Here is a 27,247-nt window from a genome sequence, read left to right on the forward strand (position 1 = left end):
AGTCGATCCGAGAAAAAAATGTTTTTCGCCACACCCTAATGTGGAGAATATGTGGGTGTGGGGGTTTTATGTAGTTTTGGGATGTGTCGATGGGGTGAGGTGTGTGATGTGGAGATGTCGGGGGGTGTGTATGCAGGGATGGTGTACGTGGAGGTGGGGTGTGTATGTGGTGGGGTGTGTGTAAGTAAGTGTGGTGTGTGTAGTGGGGATGTAATGGGTGTGTCTTCATTATGTGTTTTGTTATATAAATCGTCTGTTCTTACCTATGCTTATACTTATTGCTAAAATCTGTCCATTAACTGTAATTTTAGTGTATTCTAACTTGTTCGTTATTATGTATCTTTGGTTTTTATATACTTGTGTAAAGTAGTGCTTTGTTCACTGATCTCAAATCTCAACTATTCGTAATAACCGTTCAGTACAACTAATAAAAGCACAGGTATCACTGACATTTATTTTATATAAGACACTGTTGAACTGAATATTGCTTGAATATAACAGCCAGTATAAACTAGAGAAGAAGGCGACTGATTTAGCTTAAACTTACCAAGGGACTAAACTACACACTCTCTCTCTCGAAAGCAGATTTTCTATTATGAGGTGTTATCTCACACTTATTACAGAGCTGGTGGTCTGTCGTTCTTCGTTTCATAATGTACTCTGAAAGTGCAAGCATGTACCTTTACGCAGTTACAAGTACACGTTGCACTTATAACAGCCAAGAATGGTATAATGGAGTTCAACTTGTTACGAGTCGTACTTGACTCAATGCCAAAATCACCTTTTACCCAAATTCACACGAATGCACAACACAAATACACTGTTTGATTAAGCTAGTAAAATCTAAGTCTTTAATTGAAAGCCAGTTATGATTGGTACAATATATGACAACAAATGCACATATATAATAATCAAATATAATCACTCTTTAACTATTTAGTACTTAGCCAGCATTCTTCTTCTTGGTGATCATAAAGTTCTTGCAATGTTCTGGACGACTGATGTAATATATCCTTATTCACTTGTCCTGTGAAAATCAGCGAAGTCCTTTGTACACTTGCATTGATAAATCCTTGCGTATAAAATCCTTATACGAAAATGGTGTTCCCCAAACACGTTTATAACTCCTTGCGCAGTTCTCCTATACTAAACTCCTTGCGCTGTTCTCCTATGCTAAACTCCTTGCGCAGTTCTCCAAATTTAACTCCTTGCGCTGCTTTCTCCAAACTTGGTGCTATTTCCACCTTTCACACAATATCTTCAGGAAGCAGGACTGCGATGCAGTTGTCCCTACTTATTTTGACAGTTGTGTTGCTCCTTTAACCAGACTTCAGCAAATCGGCAGAAGAATATATATTCCTTTCTTGGAAGAATAACGTTCTTTGACGTATTCTAGATCTTCTCCGACAACACTGGTAAATAGTAGTACTTTGACTACATAAAATATTTCTGGTTTGCAATTTCCTTTCTTTGAAGGAATTGGACTGTAAGCATATTAGCTAGCTAGCCCAGATCAACACTATCAACTGTGAAGAAATATGTTGACCTTTTCTTATATACCAAGCAGTTGGAAATCTCCAAATATTAATAGCCAAATGTGACTGTGGGAATTCCCAAGCCTTACTTATAACATTAACCTTTCTCATTACATCACTTCCTGAGGGGAAATCCCATTACATCACTTCCTGAGGGGAAATCCCATTACATCATTTTCAGGGGTTTCCAAATATTCCAAATTAGATATGATTCAACTTGTTTTGCTCAATTTGAGATGGGAATTCCCCCCAAAATGTCATCACTCATGTAACTTTGTAAACAAAGATAAATCATCAAATTAAATTACTCAGGGCACATCACAAACTTATCATATTAAGCAAATTATTTTCTGTATTTTTAACTACACACCTTACTATAAAATCGTACGAACATGCGAGTTTCACCGGATATTTACCTAAAAGTATGAATTTACTAAGTTTAAGATTTCTTTATGTTTGTAAGAGTAAAAATTAAAATTGCTGGACTTCAACAACATTCAATATCTTTGATATTTGACCGACCATCCTGCCCCTGAGTAAGTTGCACGGCTGTTTGACATGACCATTTATTAGTGTTTCTTACATTACAAAAAATTACATAATTTTCAATTCTAGACATTTAAAACACTAATAGCTATCAAACTAATATACACATATGTTTAGTTACTCTTGACTTAGATTTGCTTTCGTGTATCAAATCCTTAATGTTTCTGCCTTTTTGTGGTAACTTTTTTTATTCTATTAACTGCATGTATATTTGTGTGAAAATTGAGGGCGCTATTTATTTATTATTTGAATTTGAATTTAGCCCAATAATATAAGTTATTCCTTTTATTTCTTGATAAAAAGTAGTTTGAAAATTTTCTTGCTATATTTTATTCATTTTTATGATGTTTTAATGGCATTATACAAGTGTCTACCCCTTGTAAATTGCAAACAGGATTTAAGATAATTAGCGCCATCCACTTTTCTTTAAAAAAAAAAACAGGTAGGTATATTTCCCTAAAATAAACACAGATCATCTGAGTACTTTTTGAAAACATATTACAAGTGTACAATAATAATCACAAAGTTGAACAAAATAGACAATTTTGCTGCACAGTCTGGCGTTGTTTACTGCCTTTACATTCATGTACAGGAAGACCACCCGCTGTGTCTAATGCCATTTCTTCCCGACCCCCTGTCTATAAGCTGTTATGGCAGCGCGGTGGTTGTCACGTGCGCATTTAAAAATATAGTCGAATCATACTGTAATCGTTATGAGGTATGATGAGGTAGGTGTAGAGGATTCTAATACAATTAAGAAGGAATGATAACATTTTCACTCCAAAATGTTGAGATTTTTATCCCATCTTCGTCTTCTTCTTCTTCCGGTAAAGTGCTGCTTCATCTGGATGAAGATAATCGCACTGCGGAAGCGCACATGCGTGGAACAAGTTGTGACGCATCCTTATCTTGGTGCAAATATATACAAGTGCAAGTAAAAAGTCCTGGTCCTCTGGTGCAGGCTAGGTGGTAGGCCCCAGCAACGCAGTCCTGAATGCGTTGAGGGAAGCCAGGTGAGCAGGATCGAATGCCAGGTTGTTCCAATCTCTGCATGTGCGGGGGTAGAAGGATGAGGCATATACCTGAGTGCTGCAGTGCGGCAAGGTGAATCGGGATCCGTGCCCTCTGGTCCTAGTTGATGACTCGGTTAGGTAATCACGCCAGTTGATGTCAACAAGGTTGTAGCGGATCCGGTACATCATTGCGAGTCGGCTTTGAGTGCGTCTGCTCTCCAAAGTGGGCCACTGCAGATCTTTGAGCATGGCGGTGACGCTGCTGGTTTGGTCGTAGATACCAGTGACGAACCGGGCACCTCTTCGTTGCACCATCTCGATCTTGTCAGCATTTCGGCGAGTGTGTGGATCCCATGCTGTTGCAGCATATTCCACAATTGGCCGCACGTAGGTGGTAAATGTTGACTTCTTGATCTTGCGACTGCATTGACGGAAGTTACGACACAGGAATGCGTTGGTGGAGTTTGCTTTCTTAACCACTGTGTCCACATGGGTGTTGAAGGACAACTTGGAGTCAATGTGTACTCCCAGGTATTTTGCTGAGGTCACTTCTTCCAGTGTGTGGTTGTGGATGATGTACGAGCCAATGATGGGTTTCCTTTTGTTGGTAATGAGAACAACTTGACATTTGGAAGGATGAAACTCCATCAGCCACAATCTCTCCCATTCCTGAAGCGAGTCAAGGTCCTTCTGAAGACTTACGCAGTCCTGAGCAGATGTAATTTGCCGGTATAGGACGCAATCGTCTGCGAAGAGCCGTGGGGTAGAACTGGAGATGCTGTCAGGGAGATCGTTAATGAAGATCAGGAAGAGAAGTGGGCCGAGCACGCTACCCTGTGGAACTCCTGAAGTGACTTTGGCTTCTGAGCTGCGCTGGCCATCTATCATGACTTGCTGAGTGCGGTCTTGGAGGAAGTTCTTGATCCATTCCAAAGTGTGGCCACGCAGTCCATAGAATTCTGCTTTCAGAAGAAGCCTTTGGTGCGACACCTTGTCAAAGGCCTTGGCAAAGTCCAATAAGATGAGATCAATTTGTTGCTTCTGCTCAAGACCCCTGGCAAGGTCATTGATGGTGAGTAAGAGCTGTGTGTCACAAGACCTACGCTTCCTGAAACCATGTTGTGCGTCTGTGAGAATCCCCTGGTCTATGAGATGGTGTAGAACAGAGCAGTGTACAATATGCTCGCATAGCTTGGAGAGGACTGCTGTCAGAGATATTGGTCTATAGTTAGAGGCAGATGATCTGGAGCCCTTCTTAAAAATAGGCACAACGAGAGCTTTCTTCCAACACGATGGGATGGTGCCCTGATTCAGTGTCGCTTGGAAGAGCATGGTGATAGCAGGGGAGATTTCCTCTGCAGTTTCTTTCAGTAGTCTCACAGGAATGCCGTCAGGACCTGCTGCCTTGTGTGACTTGAGATTTTGAAGTAGTTTGGTTACTCCTGCACAGCTTACATTGATGTCATTCATAGTAGGGTGTGGGCTTGGTCCCAAATCAGGCAGAGACGAGTCACTATCAACAGTGAAGACTGAGGAGAACTGTCTGTTTAAGATGTTAGCCTTTTGTTTTGGATCACAATGAAGGGTGTTGCCTTCCTTTAGCGGTGCAACACCCATTTGGTCACAGCGTTTGTACTGGACCAAATCACCCAGTTTCTTGTTGCCATCAGGATCACTGTCAATGATGTCTGACAAGTACTGGTTGTAAGTCTGGCGACAGGTCTGTTGAGTCTGTTTCTTGATGTTATGACTACACAATGTTTGTGTGCATAAATTTGGTCGCAGATTCTGTCGTTTAATATTAGTGAAAGCTAGGGTTATACAAAGAGCAACACATTTACACTTATCTTCTCTCATCTGTTGTTTGCTTATAAATAGTAAGAATTTTCGTCTACTACATCGGCTCATTTATTGAGCATCTGCCAGTAATTTGTATTATATTCATAATGATAAAAACATTTATGAGTTATAGCGGAGCAACCATGTATAATTTAAGAAAGTAATAGAAAACAATAAACACGACTATAACACTTGTATGCGTACAATATGTATACTAGTTATGTTGTTCTGCACCATATTGACATACCTTTTGGTACCGAATTTTGTTCATAGGATTTTGAAGCTGCGTACAACAGCATTAACGGTATTGACATTGTGAGTGGCGGTATTAGGAGATGAGCTTTCAATTTGATTACGGTAAATTTGATATTGTGATCCAGGCTAAACTTTTATCTTTTTGGTAGGATTATGTGCATACAATACACGAACAGGAATGTCGAAGGCATTATTGCAGGGATATGCCTTCAAATAGTTGCATTAACAACATTATACTCGTATGTAATGGAAGACCCCGGTGGAAGACATGATTTGTGTCATATGTGCCGATGTGGTTCAGGTTGAAGTTATCAAAGTAGAAACATGCGAAAAGAAGACGCTCTTGTTGTACTATTTAGGAGACTGATATTTACTGTTATGTTATCTTTTTTAGAGAATTGATTGTGCATCATTTTTAATTAGGACTAATGTTATAATGTATGAAACTAGGTTAAATTATAATAGTAATTGCAATTTATTGATAAAAGCATTTTGCATTCATGAATAAAGGAGCAAGTGAAGAAAATATCTAGTTTCCCAGCAAACACAAAACGTTTTCGACATCATTCGCAAAAAGGTTATAAAAGGTTGTCAGAAATCGTTTAAATGTTGGGTTATATAAAGGGTATATTAAGAGTATAAAACGTTTTCATAACCTTAAAAAACATTTTTTGATAATCTACTGCTCAGCAAAAAAAAAATGTTTTACAGAAAACGTTTAAATGTCGGGTTATATAAATGGTATAAAAACGTTTTAATAACATTCCAAAAACATTCTTGAAAACTTGATACAAAACATTCTAAGCAGAATGTTATTTTGGGGTTGAAAAAATATTTTGCCAAAAATGTTTGCCCAAAATATTTTCAATAACGTTGTAAAAACGTTTTCATGACCTTTATATAATCCGACATTTAAATGTTATTAAAAGGTTTTGAAAAAAACATTTTAAGAACAATGCTGTGTTTGCTGGGTTCAAATATTTTAACATAATGTTAATTAAGTATTGACTTAATATTTGGCAAAAATGTTTGCAAAAATAGTTTACAATAACATTTTTTGAAAACCATTTAAAAATATTGTTGTAAGGTGTTTTCATACAAAACGTATTAAAACGTTATCATGACCTTTATATACCCCGACATTTTAATGTTATTAAAACGTTTTTACCTAAACCAAAAGCCAAACTATAACTTATTTAAAACGTGTTAAAAACGTTTTTTGTGTTTGCTGGTTTAGCACTTTTGTAGAGATCTCATAAAAAGCTCGTTTCTTAAGCAACATATTCACATACACAGGCAATCCAATCATTACGAGACTTGTTTCGCAAGACGAAATAGATGCTACTGAACTCCCGATTCTCGATTTTGCACTCAAAGATCAAGGTTTTTAAAACTTTAATGATTTTCTAATTTAAATTCAATATCTCGCACAATCTCTACCCTTGATTCTTTTATACGTACTAAAGCAATAGTACGCATTAAAGAATACGTACTAAAGCATTAGTATTCTATGTCATGTCTCTGTACGTGATGAATTCCAAACAAGTTAAGAAAAAATAAGACAATATCACAAACAGTGCAAATTTGAAGAGATGTATTGGTTTATGACTCGTCACAAGAAGTTTGTTGAAGCCTAGCTTTGGGTATTAAAGTGAAACGAAATGTAAGGAGGAGTCATGGGCAGGAATGATTAATATCAATAGTATTGGTATTGTTGATAAACTGCAGATAATGCGTATAGTCACGATAAGAAATGTTTTCATGTTTTGGTCGCTATTATTTTACAGTCTCCCAACTGTTTGCATTAACCATAAAAGTACTGAGCCATATTGTGTAACACGAACTACGAATTTTAAATTATAAACTTCATATACCGTTATATTTGATACTAATGTATAGCTATGGGTGTCGTCTATCTAGAGATTCCAAAATTAGTGCAAACTTACCTTACATAATGTCGCTATGACGTCTCAATGTGAGGTTGCCATACACATTTGGGAAATTCTGGCTATGTACAAAAGTATAGGCAAAATTAAAAAAAAGTTAAATAATATTTTCTTAAATATAAAAGTAAATGTCTATTTTTACCAGTCTAACAAGTAAAACGTCAGTAGCTCTTGGAATAATATCACAAGAGCGAAATGAAAATCATTGGGGCCTCACCAACCCCAACCACCCCTCCCTCTATGGTGATCTTTGATGGCCGGTCCTACCCCCGGGTAAGGTGCTGGGGGTAAAAATGTTATCACTAAAATGAGTGCAAAGGATCGATCTACGATTAGCTAGGGTCGTTTGGCCGTAAACGCGTGTGGTTTTTTTATGACGGATAAAAAATCCCACCCCAGTTCTAGGGTTAAAATACGCACAGTATCACATAAATATACACCCATACAAGGAAGTTTCCCAAATTACATGGTAAGCTAGGGGAAATTTTAATGCAGTTATATTTTCTACATTCTAAGCTTGACATTCTTGCTTAAATGTTCATATAAGTCTGAAATAAGCATAAATTTGCTTGAAAGTAGATTCAGGTCTGCAAACAGCTAAAAGAAAGGCGTTTAATCATGGATTTTGAGTTTTCTATATACCTTAACACAGTTATACACCCAAATAATAACACAGCTACTTTTAATTAGATGTACTAATTTAAATTACATTTCTCGTGATTCTTTTAGGCACTGTTGACAAAAGACAAAATTATATCTTAGCAAAATGAATGTGAAGAAGACGCAGTAGATTAGAACGGCCGGGACTTGGTGGTGCAAGTCAATGGAACAACCGCTGCGTCAACTTTTTCCCAGTCTGCCGCCTGGACAACCAATTCTTTAGAAATGCTTAGTCGCGCTAAAAGTCGATCGATACATGTAAAAATCAGCACAATTCAGAGATACACCTTTTGCTATGAAATTAATTTTCTCGGTCAAATATAAAGCAATATTTTTTTTCTTCAGTAATGTCAGTTAAAAACTTGGTGCTTGAATATACATTTTTTTTTAAAATCCTGGTGTTAAAATTAAGCATCAAATTGTGTCTTTTAGTGTGATATTTTTGATTTTTATAGGCCTTGAATTCGCCTGCGAGCTTTTTACGGAATTCATGTTTTAGCGTCTCAAACTAACATAGTTTGCTAAAGAAAGATATTTCCCACCTCTGTAAAGCACATCGTGTGGGTCTATATGTTATAGTTTTGTCAGAATTTCCGTTTTTGTTTTACCCTTTTTCCATTTATGCTCCGAAAATGTCAAACTAAGTAAAAGTAGGCAATGGTGAGTACTTTTATCTCGAGAGCAACCAGCTGAAATAGTCGATATTTCCTTTGTTGTTATCCAGGTCAATTTTTCATTGAAAGCAAATTGCCCGACCAGCGATTAAATCCCCAATTGGGTGTTCTGGTTAAACATGATCAGTAGGAGCGCTATAGGTCTGGGAATTTCTTTGCTATATTGAAGTTCTGGCAACACTATAGCCATGCCGGTATTCCTATTAAACCCAGGGATATCGATCCAAAATGCTAGCACTAGCCTTTAGATTTCACGTGTTGATTTAGAAATTTTTTCAGCCGACAGTGAAAGATGGTGAAATCAAAACGGAAATTCTGACAAAACTATGATATATAGCTCACGGTGATGTGCTTTAGAAAGTTGGGGAAAATCCTTCATTAGCGAACTATATTACTTTGAAAAGCTAAAAGGTTGATCCAAGAAAAAGCTCGCGGGCCGAGCTGAAGCCTATAAAAATCGAATATCTTACACTAAATGACTAAATTTCAGGCCTAAGTTTAACACCAGGATTTAAAAAAAAAAAAATCAGTATCAAGCATTATAGTTTTTCCAGCCATTTACTGAAAAAATGAAAATTATTGCTTTTCATTTGGCTGAGAAAAAAATTTTTACACTGAAAAGGTGTAACTCAAAATTTTGCTCATTTCAACACCAATTTCGATCGTTTGTATTGCCTCATTAAATGACTGAGTGAGCCTTGTAGAACAAAAGAATCGGTTGTGCAGGTAGCTGACTGTTCCTTGATTGGTAAACTTGTCAAAAGCCCATTATATTTAAATTTTAGGCATGATACACATTCATGTTGATATTAAAACGTATATTAATTCGGCAAGCATCATTAATGAGTTAACAATTTTTATATCAACAGGATCGAAGTGTTTAAGTAGCAGCGCTCTCTTTTGATTTCCTCTGAATGAACACCTTTGTACCAGGCCTTTAGACAAGAAGACGGATGAGGAGGAGGAAGAGGAGGCAGAGGATGGGGAGGAGGAGGGGAGGAGCATTAGGTGGAAGTAGAACAGAGGTCCCTGATCAAGAGCTTTAGGGGCCTGAGGCCGACAACACAAGAATGACTAATTTAAAAAACAAGTTGCCTTTTGGAGGACCACTTTATTGATTTTACTTTTGCCTGTCTTCGTTGTATATTCTACCTTCAATCGAACTCGAATTTTCATCTACTCCTTTTCTAAAGCAAAGCTTGCATTCGTTGATTATAACATATTGATGCTTAGTCAAAACTTCCGAAACTTTATTTTGACGTACTTCGAAGTTTAAATTGATATACGTAGCAAGGTTTAAGTATTTTACACTAGGGAATGGCAATGCTGAGTGCATATAATTATCCGAGGGCTGTTAAGATTGCGGTGATCTATTGCTTACGACATTAACCGAATTGAGTGTAATTAAACTGTCACTGAACCTAAAGTGATATTGCTCCGTTGAATGGCATAACCGTATTACGTCCCGACCACAGGTTGAGGAACATATCTTCCCATGGGGCGTTGAAGAAATCGATACTTCTGCTATATACTAAGCTATGCTACTCACTTGCTCGCTTAACAAGAGTAACTGAGTTATGTTTTATCAAGAAATTTGTAACACGCCTTTATGTTGTTGTAAACCCCAATGAATTTCCTATATTGAATACTCTATCGTGTTTGTTCTGGTATAATGGGACTCTTTTATTCAGCATTTAATACCAACATAGTATCAGTGTTCTCCATATGATATCAATAAGAAGTCCGAAGGTGAGTGCGCCCTCACAATAATGATCTTACAACTATCCCGAGTCATCTGGTGACTTGTTTTGTCATTTGTTAGGCTGTATACATAACAAAGCGCGGTAACTTAGGGTAATACTTGAACAGGATTCGTTTCTTTTAAATGATCTAATCACATGTATTGAACTTGCGCCGCACTAACTATAAGGTGGTAAAGTGTGACAGGCAATTGTTACAAAAATAACGCTTAAGTTGAGGTAACAACATACATATCTGCTAGCGCGTCCACATACGAAAATACAAATGCAGTCATATGACTTAATGAACATTAACAATATTCGATCAAACTACCGGGTGTGAATCGCTATGAATTGTGGGATAGGACCAGCTCATCCTCTGCGTCTCGACAGCCCTACACACACATCTGTGTTGGTATTGAGATATATCGATGAAAATGTCAAATAGTGGTTGGCAACTTGACACATAATATTATGCGAAATAACATGGTAATGTTTTTAAGCAAATGACCTGCCACTCTCGAAGTGTGATTGACACAAACTGATCAAGGATAAAAAAAATAATGTTCTTATATTTGAAATCAAATTTGAAACTAATTGTGTTGTTGCAAGAATGATTATGTGTATCTTAGATGACTTTGAAAAAGTCTAATTACCCAAATTAACCAAGAACTATCATGATTTAAAAATGCTTGCTTGTCGCTTTGATATTTAATAATTTCAATGACGTGTAGGAATATATAATCATTAACAATTAAGGAAATGAAATGAAGCGTAGTCTATATTATAACTCTCAATTAGGCAACAAGATTAAAACTTTGACATCGACAACACTTTGAAACTTCATAATGTTCAGGCTTCTTTAACTTTTTGTTCATAAATAAAAAGTTCGTATTCTTTGTTATCTGATGGATGTGCTATTAACTCATTTTAATCTTCACAATGGGCAAATTCTGCATAAAGATATCTTAATATGACAAATTAACTTATCCAAATGAACCAATCAATTAAACTTTCGACAGCCAAAATCATTAAAAGTATAGATGTTTGACGTTTTGCCTGCAGGCAACAAGAAAAAAGCAATTGATTCGACGACTCTGCCCTCATAACCTGGATAATAAATGAACATCTATGATGTTAAAATTTTAGCTTGAAATGAGGTGTTTTATAATGAATGATTGTATTATATTAAAGTATCTCACCACTTTGTCGGCACGATGTGCCTCAGGACGCTGCTGTCTTCGATTAAGACGTGATAAGTCGTGTTTTAAATTGAATACTGCCGCGTGTAGTGACTATGTGTATTTATTATGTTAAATGTTATAAAACGGTTGGCTTATTTTAAGTGTTGTTGCCTGAATTCATGACTTGTAAATGTAATCAAGAGTTAAAGGAGCATAAGAAAACTTTTAAGCTCTTCTTATGCTGCTTTAACTCTTATTAAAATAAGCAAATTATAGCACACGGAATTTTATGCTCGATAATGGCGTAGTGAGTGTTCAAAGTATGTGATACTTGTGCAAGAGGTCACGAGTTCCATCCTCAATTAATGTAAATATTTACCCACTCTCGCGATAACGTCATTTGAATTGTAGGATAGGAACAGACAGTGAACATGTTATCAGTCACAGAAACAGGTTTGTTCCAAGTATCATTCAAAATTGTTCGGTTTGTGCCCTTCTTTGATCTCGTCACATTCCTTATAGATTAAATTTACTTTAATTGAAGCATAAATAAATGTTGTTTAGAAGAAATAATAGGAACACATTTCTTTGTATGTTATCTGTTGTGTCCGTTATCTAGAACCAAATACGACTGACACAACACATTATTGTTTCTATTGGCATGCATTGTTAAACTGAATATATAATTCATTCGCCAGCGATGAGCTATTGCTTTTCATCCAATGATTTGCATTAAACATTCTGGCTCAAGAAGTAACCGCTCCAGAGCACTAGTTAGCGGCCATTTCCCAATCGCTGGCGACTGAATGCTTATCTGATGAAATGTGGCACTGGGCTAGACTGGCAAGAGGCAAATTCTCTTGCATCTATTCCTTTCACGTTCTAATGTCACTAGAGTGATAACTTAAATTGGTTTAGTTCTGCATGTGCCGATTCTTGTTTAAAGTGATGTAGGGTATCGCCAGACACACAACTTAATAAAGGTAGTTTATTGAGTAATGTTGCCTGTGTTCTTGAGGCACATGTATAGAGAGACAAAATTAGAAAATACATGTTGCATGTATTTTGCTTGTAAAGTGTAGTTTGAAAATCAAATATTCAGAACATCTAGCAGGGTCATTGGTTTCATTTTTTTTAGTGTGTAAGGATAATCTTGCCAGGGGTCCATTTCACTAAACTTTACGAAGCTTCATAACTCTCGAGGTCATTCGTAACTTACTTACGAACGGTACCCTTTTTAAGTAATAGGGATTTACTACAGGGACCCTTCGTAAAGTTACGTCTAGTATTGGGTATTCGTAACTTTACGAATGGTTACTTGAGTTACGAAGGGATAAAGGTTAAGTGAAATGGAGCGCCGGTACCTAACATATTGTTCATTCTGTCTGATTCGGGTTAAAATGCATTAATGGTGGTATAACATTATGGTGATATCGAGCAAACAATTGACACCTCAAGATTTAAATTCTTAGTTTTGCCCTTGTGTATAGTTTAGTTCAGATCATATAACTGGACCTCCATCATTAAGCATGCATGTTCTCTTCATTGGTTTTCGTCAAGCACTCCTTTTATTATGTTCTGTATCATTCCTTTATGCGAATGTTGTGTGGCCGACATTGTTGAGTTACATGATGTACAGCGAAGTTTATGGCAACGCTAAGTAATTGCAATAGAAGAATGTAATAATTCGAAGAGACGGTCACGCGGACAGATTCGTGTGTATCTATGGCAGAAGGTCGATAATGTGTTGTTGAAAGAAAAGTTCTAACGAATGTTTGATGACGTAAAATCGATAATATATTTCTACCAGATATTATACGTTACATATTATCGATTTTACGTCATCAAACATTCATTAGAACTTTTAATGTTTAAAAACATTACTGGAAATAGAATGGCAATAGATTAAATAACGTAGATATGTTTCATACAATATTGTACGTCTAATACTCGCAGTCTGCATACTGCTTTAGATTGATAATTCTGCGTTTGTATAACTGTCTCTGCTTGGTCAGTTGGTTATTGGTGGATGACAAGGCGAGGAGGAATAAACGAACACTCTCAGCCAACTTTCCATAGGTATAAAATAAGGCTTTGTGACTCAAAATTATGCAGGCTTACCTTACTCCGCTCCGGAAATGTCTTTCTGGCTAGTGAAATGTCTTTTCATAAAATACTGTGTCCCAAAGGTTTACGTGCAGAGAAAACATGATAAAACACCAGTCCTATTTAAATGTAAATTTTTACATTCTTATATAGCTATGTTAGAAACATGATATGATTTTGCCCTTGTGGATAAAAGAGAATTTTAAATCATAATTTTGCATAAATCCAAATCTAGCAGCGTATTGAACATTGCATTTGTGGATTTATAGTACACGATGCCCACTCACAGGCCTTTGAGAGACATATACAAGTACTGCAGGTTTTGTTATTGCTGTTGATGTCGCTGTTATTGTTGTTGTTGCCGTTGCTGTTCTGTTGTTGCTGTCGTTGTCGTTGATATTGCCTGACAGGAATAGACACATGTTTCTCAGTCAGGGCCGTTCCTAGCGATTTTACTGCCCTAGTCCATGCCTCTCCCTGCCGCCTTACCAAAGCATACCAAAAAAGCGTTAAGGGGGTTACCCCTTGAAAACTCATCAGTTTTGACCTATTTGAATACTGCCCATTTTTCTTTTTATCCGCCCTCATTTTTTCTTCCTCCATTCCCGTTTTTTTTTTTTTCCCCCCCTTTTTTTTGCGCCTCTCTGCGTTTGCCGTCCTAGGCGACCGACTTACCTGGCCTAATGGTCGGAACGACCCTTTTCTTTAACGTTGTTATCAAACACTTCTTGAAAGCAATTAAACTCATTGTGTCTTTTAGTGTAAGCTTTTTTTATTTTGACAGACCTGAACTTCGCCTGTAAGCTGTTTTTGGTGTTAGCTTTTATTTTATTTAACTAATATATATTATTTAATTTAATTAATATAGTTCACTGAAGAAAGATTTTTCCCACCTATATTACTGTCAAAAGCTAAAAAAAGGGCCAAGTTGAAGCCTGTCATTATCGAAAATCTTAGATAAGAAAACTAAATTTCACACCAGGCTTTTATGAAACCTTTACTGAAAAAATGACCAAGAAAATTAAGTACAAACTGAAAAGGTGTAACTCAAAATTTTGCTTATTTCAACACCGGTTCCAGTGCCTAATTAAATGGCTGAGTGGGCCTTGTATAACAATAGCCATCGAGTGACTGGCGTTTAAGTACTACAATACACACTTAGTATAAAGCAAGACGATGGCAAGATGTCGCGAATTCAATGCCTATAATAACTGACGAACACGCAACCAGTGACAAATCTTGAAAATGCAAGACGCAGGAGAGCCATCGAAGGCAAACCTGTTTCAGGTGATGTACTTACACACGTATGCAGCAACACGCGTTATTCATTAAGGCGTACCGTCCAAAGTATTCAGCAATATATTGCTGAAGTCCACAGTTAACTTCATCAACCTACTGAGGCATTGAGAAAGAAATATTGAGGAATCAAATAATGTATTCCACAGTGAAAATACGATAAAACTGCGGAACCGAGCGAGGATGCCGCAGTTGCCCGCATAGGATTGCCAAAAGCAAATAGCGAGACGGAAATCAATACCGTAGTTACAGTAGGCCTATGCGACGGTGTATTTAATATCAGTAGCTTAATCATGTTCAAAAATCCAAAATAGAGTTTTATTATTACTATTACTAACTATAAACCTTTTTTTGCTGATTTGGGATGTTGTCAAACCCATTGCCTAAAATGATGTTGAGTATGTATATTCTCCAATTACCTTTTAAGTGAGCTTAAGGCGATTCGGAGGGGGTTATATAATTGGTTCTAAAGGTTATGCCAAGGCTTAATATAAGGGGTGCAATTTCCGTCTTATGTGCATGATTTATCTCGGGAGGGGAAAACGCCCAAAACTTTGATATAGTCATTGGCCTAACTTAAAGAACCACAAGACTTATGTAAAAATAAACGCGATCATTAACATTTATGACTAATAAGAATATATTAATATTAAGAAGTAACTCTTAAGCAGTTTTTAAATTGGAAAATGTGGCTCCTACCATCCAAATCGCCTTTAATACTTTTGCCGCGGTAGTAACGGACACCTTTACGTTGTCCATTCTGTTTGCCCTTGCGTCAGTTGGTTCATCGGTTATAAATACTGCCTGGGTAAGAACGCGTAACGCATCATTTATACAAACACAAAAAGCAGAGCAACAATGATGGAAAACAATAACAATAGGGGATATAGAAATCTAAAGAAATACATTAAATTCCCCTTTACTTTTGCCGCGGTAGTCATGAAGACGTTGTCCATTCTGTTTGCCTTTTCGTCATCGGTTATAAATACTACCTGGGTGTGTATAAGAGGGTACTACCCCTGCCCAAATTTGTGCCTTTTTTGCATTTTTTCTCAAAAATTATAGCGCATTGGTGACAAGTAAGATATGTATATTATAGGGGCAAGGACTACAACTATTGCACTGGGCATTTTATTTCAACACAGACAACAGTTGTGGAGTTACAGTTACGGGAAACCAATATTTGATCAATAAATCAATAACTACTTGCCTTGAGTTGCTGAATTTTCAGTGCAGTAGTTGTAGTCCGTGCCCCTATAATATACATATCTTACTTGTCACTAATGCGCTATAATATTTGAGAAAAATACAAAAATAGGCACAAAATTGGCCAGGGGTGTAGTACCCCAAAAGACCGCGTAACGCATCATTTATACAAACACAAAAAGCAGAGCAACAATACTGGAAAACAATAACGATGATCGTTTTATTGAAAATGACTGCTTTCACCATCTTTACTGGAGTTGTATAAATGTACATCAATATTAATAAGAACTTGCAGCAACGATAAATTACATTAATGGCACAAGATCGTAGCAGTTGAAATGAAGCTCGTGCTCGTCTTCTCAATAGCCGACTGAGGCCGATGATGATTTATGAGAGTAATATTCAAGTACTCAATATAATTATGTCGTATAGGCTATCATTTATGGAAGAAAACATACTGTTAAGTTACAAAATACAATCATCAATGTTTTAAACCACCAAGGAAAGCTCGGGCCTGCAAGAAATCTAAACCAGACAGGTTCCTATGGCAAGCTAAGTACCGTATTACTCTAGACATCTTGAAGTTTGATTTACACCTAATATAGTGAGTAAAGAATACAAACTATATTATATACAATACTTCGTTACATTATAATGCTCTAATGTCTAAGTATCCGTTTCAAGCATCCATAACATGCGTAAAAAGCGAATACTGCAGATCATTCGCGCAACAAATTATTTTGGGAATTTGATGATTCAAACAACGATATGCATATAAAGTCTATATACATGTTGATAAAACGGGAGATATTTTCTATTAATTCGTGAAGAAGTACTAACTGCTCCTTCAACGCGGTTAACGAAACGTCGAGCAACATCGACTAACATTGATCTTGGCAAGCGCAAGTGAATATATAAAGGTTAAATTATACTGGTTAAATGTCATTCGTGGTAGATTATAGGTTACATCATTTCCCTATAATTGAATATTATTCCATAAACGTACACCAAACGCACGCTTTGTTGCAAGTTTGGATAGAAAGTTGACTACATCAATAGTACGTATCTGCATTAATATTTTAACACTTTGTTTATATCTCTTCTAACTTCTAACGTAATGAAATGTAATGTTTGCAACTGGATTTACTATCTAGAGCTCAAAGATCGATTACAGAATGTTACATACCTCATATTAAGGCAATGTGCGATTGAAATTTTGTCGATGAACTTCATCGAATTTTTCAAGTACAGCATACTCGCATATCGTAACAATAATTAACATCGGTACATGACAATCTCTCATCGCTATTGCGATGGAACTTAAGTATATACCAGTTTCACTGTACATACTGTATGTTGATAGTAAAAGGTAAAAATGCCTGTGTAATTCGTTAATCCTTCACACATGCGATATAGTAGGCTATTTAATTCCGATCTCGTATTCTCGGAGTCGTAAAATACTTTTGCGCTATAACGGGAATCTTGGATTCCAGCTGTATGAAGTTGAAGTATCTCCCCATAAAAAAGGTCATCGTTATAAGGTCAAACATTAACCAAAACAACCAATAGGCATCTAACATGGAAGCCACTAATCAAACACCTCAAAATCATTTGAAAATTCTCAGCTCTCCTTTTACAGCAGAGTGCTATATGAATATAAGGCAACAGAAGTGGTTTTGTGCAACGATACCAAAATATTTGTAATCGATGTCAGATAAAAACAAATGCAACATTTGATTACCCTTTTGTGGTCCACCATTTCTAGATGGCCGACTGTTCTCCATTGAGCTCATACGTCCTTGTAGATAGGTCTTATTTTTCGTTCCATCAGGATGACTATTCACCCTCCTCACCAGTCCCCTAATCGCCGACTCTGGGAACAGGCAGTACTGGATACCAGAATATAAGTGGCAAGCTCCCTAACTTGACCTGATTAGGCTAATACTGTAGTAGTTCGATCGCCGTTGGGTGGAGTAAGAAGGACCACCTTTTCCCTTATCCTAACTCTAACTCCGCCTTCGTTACCGATGCTCATTACTGATGCTGGCTCGCTCGTTGGTCTTTGCCGTAACCCTGGCCAGGGAGGCTAAGGGGGTACCCAATGCTTGCCTAGGGCAATGCCCTCCCCCTCCCCTACGGTAAGGGGCATGTGTGTGTTCCTCCATGGGCTGCCTTAAAATTGGTCCGGTACAATACTTTAAACAGAGCACCCTTGGGAAAAGAAACACACATGGGAAACCCAGCACCAAGAGGTGCTAATAAGGGTAACTTTCAGCTCCTTGGCAGTGCTAGGCACTGCCTCCCCTTTCTCAGCCCCAATAGTTATCAAAACAAAAGTTAATTGCTCGCCGACACGACCACATTGTTGAACGGCCTGTTTATAAATCGCACCACAATATTTGCACATTCCCCGCGTATTTCAAGTGTGACCTCGTGGTCATTGCAGATATACGGTTGTAATATAAAACAATACCCTAGATCCCTAATCCTAAATATTACAATACATAGTTTTAGCATTTGAATTCTAATGAATAGAACATTCAATAAATTAGAAATATGCTTTAGTGAATATGAGGTCCGGTATAAAGGCCTTATTGTTTAAGGAAGATTAACAACCATCACGTTGAATCTTTAACGATAGCCACGTGCAAAGCAATATTATTTCTTGAAGGTAAAAACGATGACCGTGCTCACAACTCCAAGCATGAGATTAGCAGTGTCAGTCAAGCGAAGCTAGCAGACAATCTCAGAATTGATGGCTGTCATTTCTGAGTGCTTTATTGTTTTGCTCCGTCTAAAGTCGTAATGAAAAAACGTGGCAGGAATTTCTCCAGGGGGTTACTGACATGCTGAATAAGAACCTGGTTTCACACCTACTGTATGGCCCATTGGTTTAGATGTGTCGTGTGTAGTGGATATGTTAGGCCACTCGATGTCAGGCCAATTCTTGAGTACGCTAATGCGGTGTGGCATTCAGATATTTCGGCTAAACAGAGTAAATAAATTGAGGCTGTTCAAAACGTGCGTGCATGGGTCGGCACTTTTATATAGTGATGCTCTTAAGGTATGCGAGTTTGACACGACGGAGTTTGACACAATGACGTAGCAAGGGTATGGTCGTAGGTTCGCCGAAAGGCTTCCAAAACCAGTTATCGTTTACAAGCATAATATCGAAAGCAAATGGAGTTAGCGCAAGGAAATTACCGATACATAGCGGCTATATAGAAACAACAATGATTGTAAGATCAATTATTTATTGTCAAGTATTATAATTGACAATAAAAAGTAAGATCCAAGTCTCAGCATTGAAACATTCAATGGTTGTGTTATTGAGGAACAGTTCATCCTGCTCTCATTTTGTGTTGAATAAGGAACCACATGATCGAAACTGACTTGCAACGGATAGCAACGTTTGCACAGCATTTTTTGTGGGACCTGAGAGCACACCAGGCATATCGAATTGTAAATTGTATTCTGAATACGAGAAATGTCCTTCTGATATCAATTTTTTTAATTCGTGATATAATACAAATTTAATGGCAATAATGTTATGATATATTTCAAAATATCAAAATTATTTGATATCAGAAGGCCATTCCTCGTATTCAATATGCAATTCGATATGTCTGATGTGCTCTCAGGTCCCACAAAAAACATATCACTGATTTCTACTCCGATTACGTATCCGTGTTCCGTATATTGTTGAGATATTTTAGGGTGCACCGTACCTGATAGGCCAAAGTGGGTCGCAGACATTTGCCAAAAGGCAGATGTAAATTGCCTCCACTTATTTGTTGACATATATTTGTTAGGTTTCTTCGAATTGTAACAAGATCCTAAAAATGATGGAATTTTACTTGTTTTTCTGCTCAGGTTGAAATGTGAAGCTTAACTTGCCTGTTGTATTCAAGCCGCGATGCTTCAACACTCGAACCATTCTTACTTAATATAAAGACTGAACAAATTCAGATCTGCTTTCCATGTAAAGAAATAAATCACCTTTATTGCAAGTTTTTATGTAATGGCACGGAGGAGACACATTGTGTTTCCAAATATTTTATCACGCCTTACAATATCCTATACCGGTACGTTGTTTTTCATATTATATCTCAGGAGCCTTCCCCAGACAATGTCTAGACACGATGTTACTGATTTCAATTATGCATGTTCCGATGCAGGAATTCCTTTGTTAAATCCCTACATTTTAGACAATACTGTGCGTTTACAATGATGTGTAGCCTGATTTCATTTCTAATAAAGACTTCGGTATGTATTATATTCTTAATCTGAAATTAAAAATATAAAGTCTTACGATATGCTCTCGACGTACACTTGCAGAATGGAAGCAACAAAAAAGTTAAAGTCTTTTGGCTATGCTCTATCAAGGTTCAATCTTACATTTCTAGTTAGCATTTTAAAAGAAACCGAAATGCCAGTCATTTAGATTGAGCCGAAATGCCGGCCACTTTAGTGAGCGAACTAAAATATTCTCGTTTAAATTTAAAGTAAAAGTTTGATTGTCGAGTATATGAAGTTCATTTCAGGGCACATTATAGTCATTGCATAATAACCCTTTTCATATGGATGCCTCCCGAAATTGTTATGTATGATTTCCCAATGTTACCGACAAAGGGCAGCAGATACATGTAGGTAGTTCAAAAGACTCATTCATGTGGATATAACATGTTTTAGTAATTCACATGTCTTACAAACATTGAAATTAAAAGTACAGATACTTCTTATTCTTATTTCAAATGTCAATTCCCGGTGCCAGCATACTTTTTGGTTGCTCTCCTGTTCAGCGGATCTGATTTTGAGCTCTTAATAGTGATAAACCCATATTACAATTAAAAGAACATTATTTTTTTAGTACAAATGAGTATTTATAATTTAGCAATATTATTTAGAGGTAAAGCGATCAATAGTATGATATTATTAGTTTAAGGTTAGCAGCTATTTTAAACTGTTGCGATTTGATAGTTCACAGCATCTTGAGAATGGTAGTCAATGGTAGTGAGCTTTGGCAACTAGACAACTGGACAACTAAATCAAAATACACGACGTACACGTTGCCAGCAAAAGTATGCCCATCAATAATTTACACCTGGGGGAACACATTATTGCGCCCCCCCTTTTTTTTTATAACGTAGAATAAATATAGAGGAAATGATATAAAGAACCTTAATTTCAGCATTGAATCATCAACCGATTTATGATAGACTTGATATAGGGGCCACAACTTATAAGTTACCCCCTAAATACTTTTTAAAATATATCTAAAAATATCGAAAAAGATATGGATAGCCATAATTGTTTTACACCTATGGACCAAATTATAGCGTCATACGTCATTGCGTTCAGTCACAATGGTTCAATATGTAAAAAAGAGACCGTTTTAAAAACTCTTAAAATTTGCATATGAGTCCATAAGATAAGAGTTAATTCTCGAACGATAACAGTGGAACAGGTCTATTCATGTGTTTCTTAAAGAAAACCTGATTGCTATGGACTCAGGTACAACTTTTAAAACGGCCTCCTTTCTTACACAATAAACAACTGAACGCAATGATGCATGACGCTATACATTGGTCCACATGTGTAAAACAAATAGGGCTATACATACTTGTTTACTTATTTTAAAAATTATTTGGGGCGGGGACTTATGAGTTGGGACCCTATAGTATATAAACAATTATACAGATTTGGAAGAAAAAATCGATCCTGCCAGGACTCGAACCTGGAATCCCCTGATTCGTAGTCAGATGCCTTATCCATTGGGCCACAGGACCGATGTATTAGGTTCAACTTTGATGACATAATAAGCTGACGCTATAAGCGTGCTTTGCATGCTTTGCATGCTAACGTACATGTATGTATTCGACTGGATTTAAATATGTAGTAGATAAAGGGTGAGAAACAGACCATTACCATAGATAATCGGTGTCTTGTTGAGGTATGGTGAGCATGTTAGTCGCTCGGAAGGCGAGACCCCGGACTTTAAAGGCGAGACCCCGAAGGGGTCGAGCCTTCCGAGCGACTAACATGCTCACCATACCTCAACAAGACACCGATTATCTATGGTAATGGTCTGTTTTGAACCGTTTATCTTACATATACGGTGAGCCAAAATAAACGAATTTGTTGTTATGATTTATTCATTTTCCAAAAGACAAACTGGAAAAGCTGATATGATTATTTTGTGTAAGTTTAGGGTTTTCCAAAAATAAAAACACACCGAGACAGTGTAATATTCTTCCCGTGTGTCCTGCGTTTGAGTCTACGAGTCTTATCTAGTGTCAATTGAAAGTGATTTAATCAAATCAATACAGCATTGATTTTAACCGGAGATTCTATTCAATTCACTTGTGGTCATGTCCCACTCGAGTATACATATTCGTAATATTAATAATGAATATGTAAATAGTTCAAAGGTCAAAGTGGGTGTGTTTTACCTAGACATGGCGGTAACTCATTTAACACCATAGAATTTATATTTATCTTTAATATACTTATAGAACAAATGTCCTGAACCAAATCAACGCATATTCCTGGGTACCTTCCTCGACCTTTTTTGGTTCGGGTTAGGCCGCAGATTGTTGTAGTTTTTCTACATCTAGTCTTGTGGCCTGTAATGTACTGCATTTTAGGTGCAAAATATCCTTGGTTGAACTTAATTAGTAAGACCTCATGGCTCTTGTTTTGTTACCTACTTTGTCGGAATCTGCGTTAGTTGGGAGAGGGGGACAAAGGTAGATTGACATCCTCGTCCTAATTATACAGGCTTTAAGACATAATACAAACTAATTTGCATTATTCAATAAAGGTGTTCTTGGTGTCATTCAATACACACAAGTATTGTTTACCATCTTCATTTAAATCTAATATGCATAAACTTGCATAATAATTTATGCTGATCGTGTAAAATATATTAAACTTTGATGCATTTTAAGTTTGTTGAAATGTCCAAAAAGTCAAATAATGTGGCCAGTGTTTCTAAATATGAACATGTACTTCTCTTGTTCAAAATTTATTGACCTGACCAAGATTATCTTGACCTGACCAAGATTATCTTGACCTGTCCAGATTATCTTGACCTGTCCACATTATCTTGACCTGTCCACATTACTTGATATAATCGACAGTTGACCAGACTTTGAACAAAAGAAATACAATAGATAATGGAACAAAAGAAGAGGGCTAGACGTATATTAATGGGTAATGTCGGGACGGTCACAAACAACGGGGGAGATGATACCACCATCCGCCATCTTGCATTGTGGGATTGGTTAATTATTGCTTTTTTTTTAACTGTAGTTAAATTTCGATATTGGACTGGGGTTTGATGACCATTATAAGCGGGGCTCTAATCTGCTTTGCTTACTAATGTTGGGATTTATCAAAAACAACGGGGAGATTAGAGTGAGGGAGATGATAATACCACCACCCGCCATCATGTTTAAAATCACTTTTGTTTTCTCTAAAACCGGGTCATTTAATGTTCTAAATTAAAACTGGGCATATTAAATAATATTACTTAAACTTTTCGTTAGATTAATAACGTTTATCTGCAGGTATTCAATTTCTGAATCAATTGAAATTAGGTAAAAGCTTTATTTGTAGATATCTATTGAACCTTAAAAAGAGGATAAGAGATCAGAGTAAGCACTTGTAATTATCCACCACATGAGTCCCCCAGCAGCAAAAGGCACTTGTTACCATCCTTAGAGGAAACCAGTTTGATGTTAGTTGTACTTTCACTACTTTCAATCAAATTAAGAGATCAGAGAAAGCACTTAAGGGATGGGGTATGAACGTTTGGACAGTATTTATTGTGGGACATTAGACCACATCATACATATCGAATTGCATTCTGAATACGAAGAATGTCCTTCTGATATCAAATAATTTAGATATTTTAAAATTCGCAATGTGGTACACATTTTATGGCAAATGATAAAAAATTGATATTTTTGATATTTAACAGTACTCGAAGTAAACTTTATAAATCTGATGATATGTACTTAAGGTGTATGTAGGTGGGATAAAAAGCCGACGATCAATTGAAAATTTTGACCTTTCATATTGAAGATATGGATTTTTTTCCCAAAAAGACCTAAAAAAAAAAAAAAGAAGGTCTTTTGGGGAAAAAAAATCCATATCTTCTATAGGAAAGGTCAAAATTTTCAATTGACCGTTGGCTTTTCCTTCCAGCTACATACACTTTAAGAATATAATTGATAAAATTTATTTTGAGGACTGTTACATATCAAAAATGTGAAAAATGTCGAATTTTAATAATTTGTCATAACATTTGTATTATATCGTGAATTTCAAAAATGATAAAATTTTTTGATATCAGAAAGACATTATCCTTATTCAGAATGCAATTCGATATGTCTGATGTGCTCTCATGTCCCACAAAAATAATGTCGAAACACTCAAAACACTCATTTCAGATCCCTTAAACAATTATACAGATTCAGAAAAACACGGAAGAAAAAATTCGATCCTGCCAGGACTCGAACCTGGAATCCCCTGATTCGTAGTCAGATGCCTTATCCATTGGGCCACAGGACCGATGTATGATACTGAATTTGGTTTACATACTACATGTAACATAATATGTTTGTATTCGACTGGATTTAAAACTGAATGACCAAAATCAAAAACGATAATATTGTACTTGTTAAATTACAAAATCGACCCGTTCTCTATTTCTGGTAAAGATCCAATCACATGATGCAAGTAAAATTATCCTAAGAGGAAACCAGTTTGATGTTAGATGTTCTTTCACTACTTTCAATCAAATTGACACCAGAAGCAAAGGTAATATCTATTGTGAATTAAATAAATTCTTTTGATCTTCCAAAAACTCGACGCACCCCCCGAGCCTGAGGTTTGGCAACAAAAGTTTGCCCCTAGTAGAATAATTATAGAGGAAATGAAAAATAAAAACTGCATTTAATCATCAACTGATTTGTTTTAGTATTTAGTATTTAGTTTGAGTATTATACAGATTCAGAAAAACATGGAAGAAAACATTCGATCCTGCCAGGACTCGAACCTGGAATCCCCTGATTCGTAGTCAGATGCCTTATCCATTGGGCCACAGGACCGATGTATGAGATTGAATTTGGTTTACCAGTATAAGGAGACGCTATAATCGTGCTTTACATACTACATGTATTATAAACATATCATAAACTGGATTTAAAAATGAATGGCCAATGGTGGGATTCCACAGCGACTCGTATAGTTGTTGTGCGGTACAACCAGAATTGACTCAAAGCCCTCCAGGAAGAAAAAGAGAAACAAAGAAGTTTTTAATCTAATATGACCATTTGGGTACAAAAAGCCTTAGGCCAATAATCTTAATAAATTGTTAAAATGACTGGAAAGGGTAAAACTATAAAGCATTGTTATCATGTTCGTATACCTCCGGATAATGATTTGTATAGGGTGGACAGAATATTAAAATAAGATCGAATTTTAACTACAGTTAAAAAACAACAACAAACCAACAAAAAAACAACAACAATAATTAACCAATCCCACAATACAAGATGGCGGATCTCTCCCGTTGTTTGTGACCGTCCCGACATTGCCCATTAATATTTAAATCCAGTCGAATACATACATGTACGTTAGCATGCAAAGCATGCAAAGCACGCTTATAGCGTCAGCTTATAATGTCATCAAAGCTGAATTGGCTAGGATTTGTTCGGAATTGGCTAGGATTTGTTCGGAATTGGTTAGGATTTGTTCGGAATTGGTTCGGAATTGTTCAGAATTTCCAACCAAATCCGAACGTTTCCAAAGGGGCAAAAACTACGCATGCGTAATATCAACCTCTTCCACAGACATACACAGCACACATACGGTCTAATACCGCAGTTTGAGTTACGCCGACAAACATTGACGGTATGCGGTAGAGGCGGATGGTAAGCTGCTCGTGATAAACAAAATGGCCGGAGATCGCATGCGGTTTAGCGGGAGAATTTGGGTCAAAATCACCTTTTTACAGGGTTCCAAGGTGCTTTCAACGTGGAAGTTTTTGAAGATTGTACGATCTTGCATCACTGTGTAGGATTCGGTGAAGGTGGAGCCCGTGTCACTGGAGCATATCCTGATTAGCCGGGCCGATCGACCGGGCCGATCGGATCAAAAATGAAAAAAAAAATCCCTATAAAAAGGAAAGGTCCATTTTCAATTTATATATGCCAATAGAGATGTCTTTTTCAATTTCTCAGAGGGAAAAGAGGGGGGACAGGTAGTCAGGTTTACTGTGGTATTAACACACCTTTATATCCATCTCTTGGATAGATATAAAAAAGAATAAACCTTTTGGAAAAATGTAAATAAATTTTTTGAAAAGTCCATCTTTTTCAATTTCACAGAAAAAAAAGGGGGGGGGCAGGAAGTCAGGTTTATTTTGGTATTTACATACATTTATATCCATCTTTTGGAAAGATACAAATAAAATTAACCCTTTGGAAAAATAGAAAAATTCGAATTTAGACAATATGAAGGGTAGGCCTATTGGGATTTCTTGTTCAATTTCTCAGAAAAAGATGGGGGGGGGGGTAGGCGTGGAGGTTAATTATTGTATTTATATATCTTTGTATTCACCTTTTGGAAAGGTTAAAAGATAAAATTAACCTTTTGAATAAATGAAAAGATCCCTGTGAAAGGGAGGGTCCCCGGGGAGGGTCCCTTTTCGATTTCTCGAATTTGGGTAAAAGTATGGGTAGGCCTATCAAATTGTCTTTTTCAATTTCTCAGAAAAAGAGGGAGATAGGCGTAGAGGTAAATTGTGGTATATGAATACCTTTATGTCTACCTTTTGAGAGGTAAAAAATAGAAATAAACCTTTTGGAAAAATAAGAAATTCCTATAAAAGGGAAAGGTCCATTTTCGATATCTCAAATTTGGACAAGATATAGGATATGTAAAGACGGTTCCCTCCAATTACTTAAAATAAAAACGTTAACAAAGTCTTTATGTCCAGCAAGGCCGCAGTGCCGGCAGGCCCGAGGCCGGAGACTCCCATACGACGACTAAACACTCCAAGTGAGTTGGAGCCTCGCAGGGCAAGAACTTGGCAAAGGTTACAACTCCCAAGAGAGAGAGGAGAGGTTGACAGGTTGATTGTGGTATTTTCACACCTTAAATCCAGCCTTATGAATAATGAATAAAATCCCTATCAAAGGGAGAGGTCTATTTTCGATTTCTCGAATATGGACTGAAT

The 27,247-nt window shown here is 36.7% G+C and overlaps 3 non-coding genes across 3 annotated transcripts; all 3 read right to left on the bottom strand.

Annotated features, from left to right (window-relative positions):
- Positions 1–21,715: 21,715 nt before the first annotated feature.
- Trnar-acg (transfer RNA arginine (anticodon ACG)) lies at positions 21,716–21,788 on the bottom strand. Its single transcript has one exon. It is a non-coding gene; the product is annotated as a tRNA-Arg (tRNA).
- A 2,715-nt stretch (positions 21,789–24,503) lies between these two features.
- Trnar-acg (transfer RNA arginine (anticodon ACG)) lies at positions 24,504–24,576 on the bottom strand. Its single transcript has one exon. It is a non-coding gene; the product is annotated as a tRNA-Arg (tRNA).
- A 466-nt stretch (positions 24,577–25,042) lies between these two features.
- Positions 25,043–25,115, bottom strand: Trnar-acg (transfer RNA arginine (anticodon ACG)). The gene has a single exon. It is a non-coding gene; the product is annotated as a tRNA-Arg (tRNA).
- Between the last annotated feature and the right edge of the window lie 2,132 nt (positions 25,116–27,247).

Source organism: Amphiura filiformis, chromosome 16, assembly GCF_039555335.1.
Source record: "Amphiura filiformis chromosome 16, Afil_fr2py, whole genome shotgun sequence".
NCBI lineage: Eukaryota > Metazoa > Echinodermata > Ophiuroidea > Amphilepidida > Amphiuridae > Amphiura > Amphiura filiformis.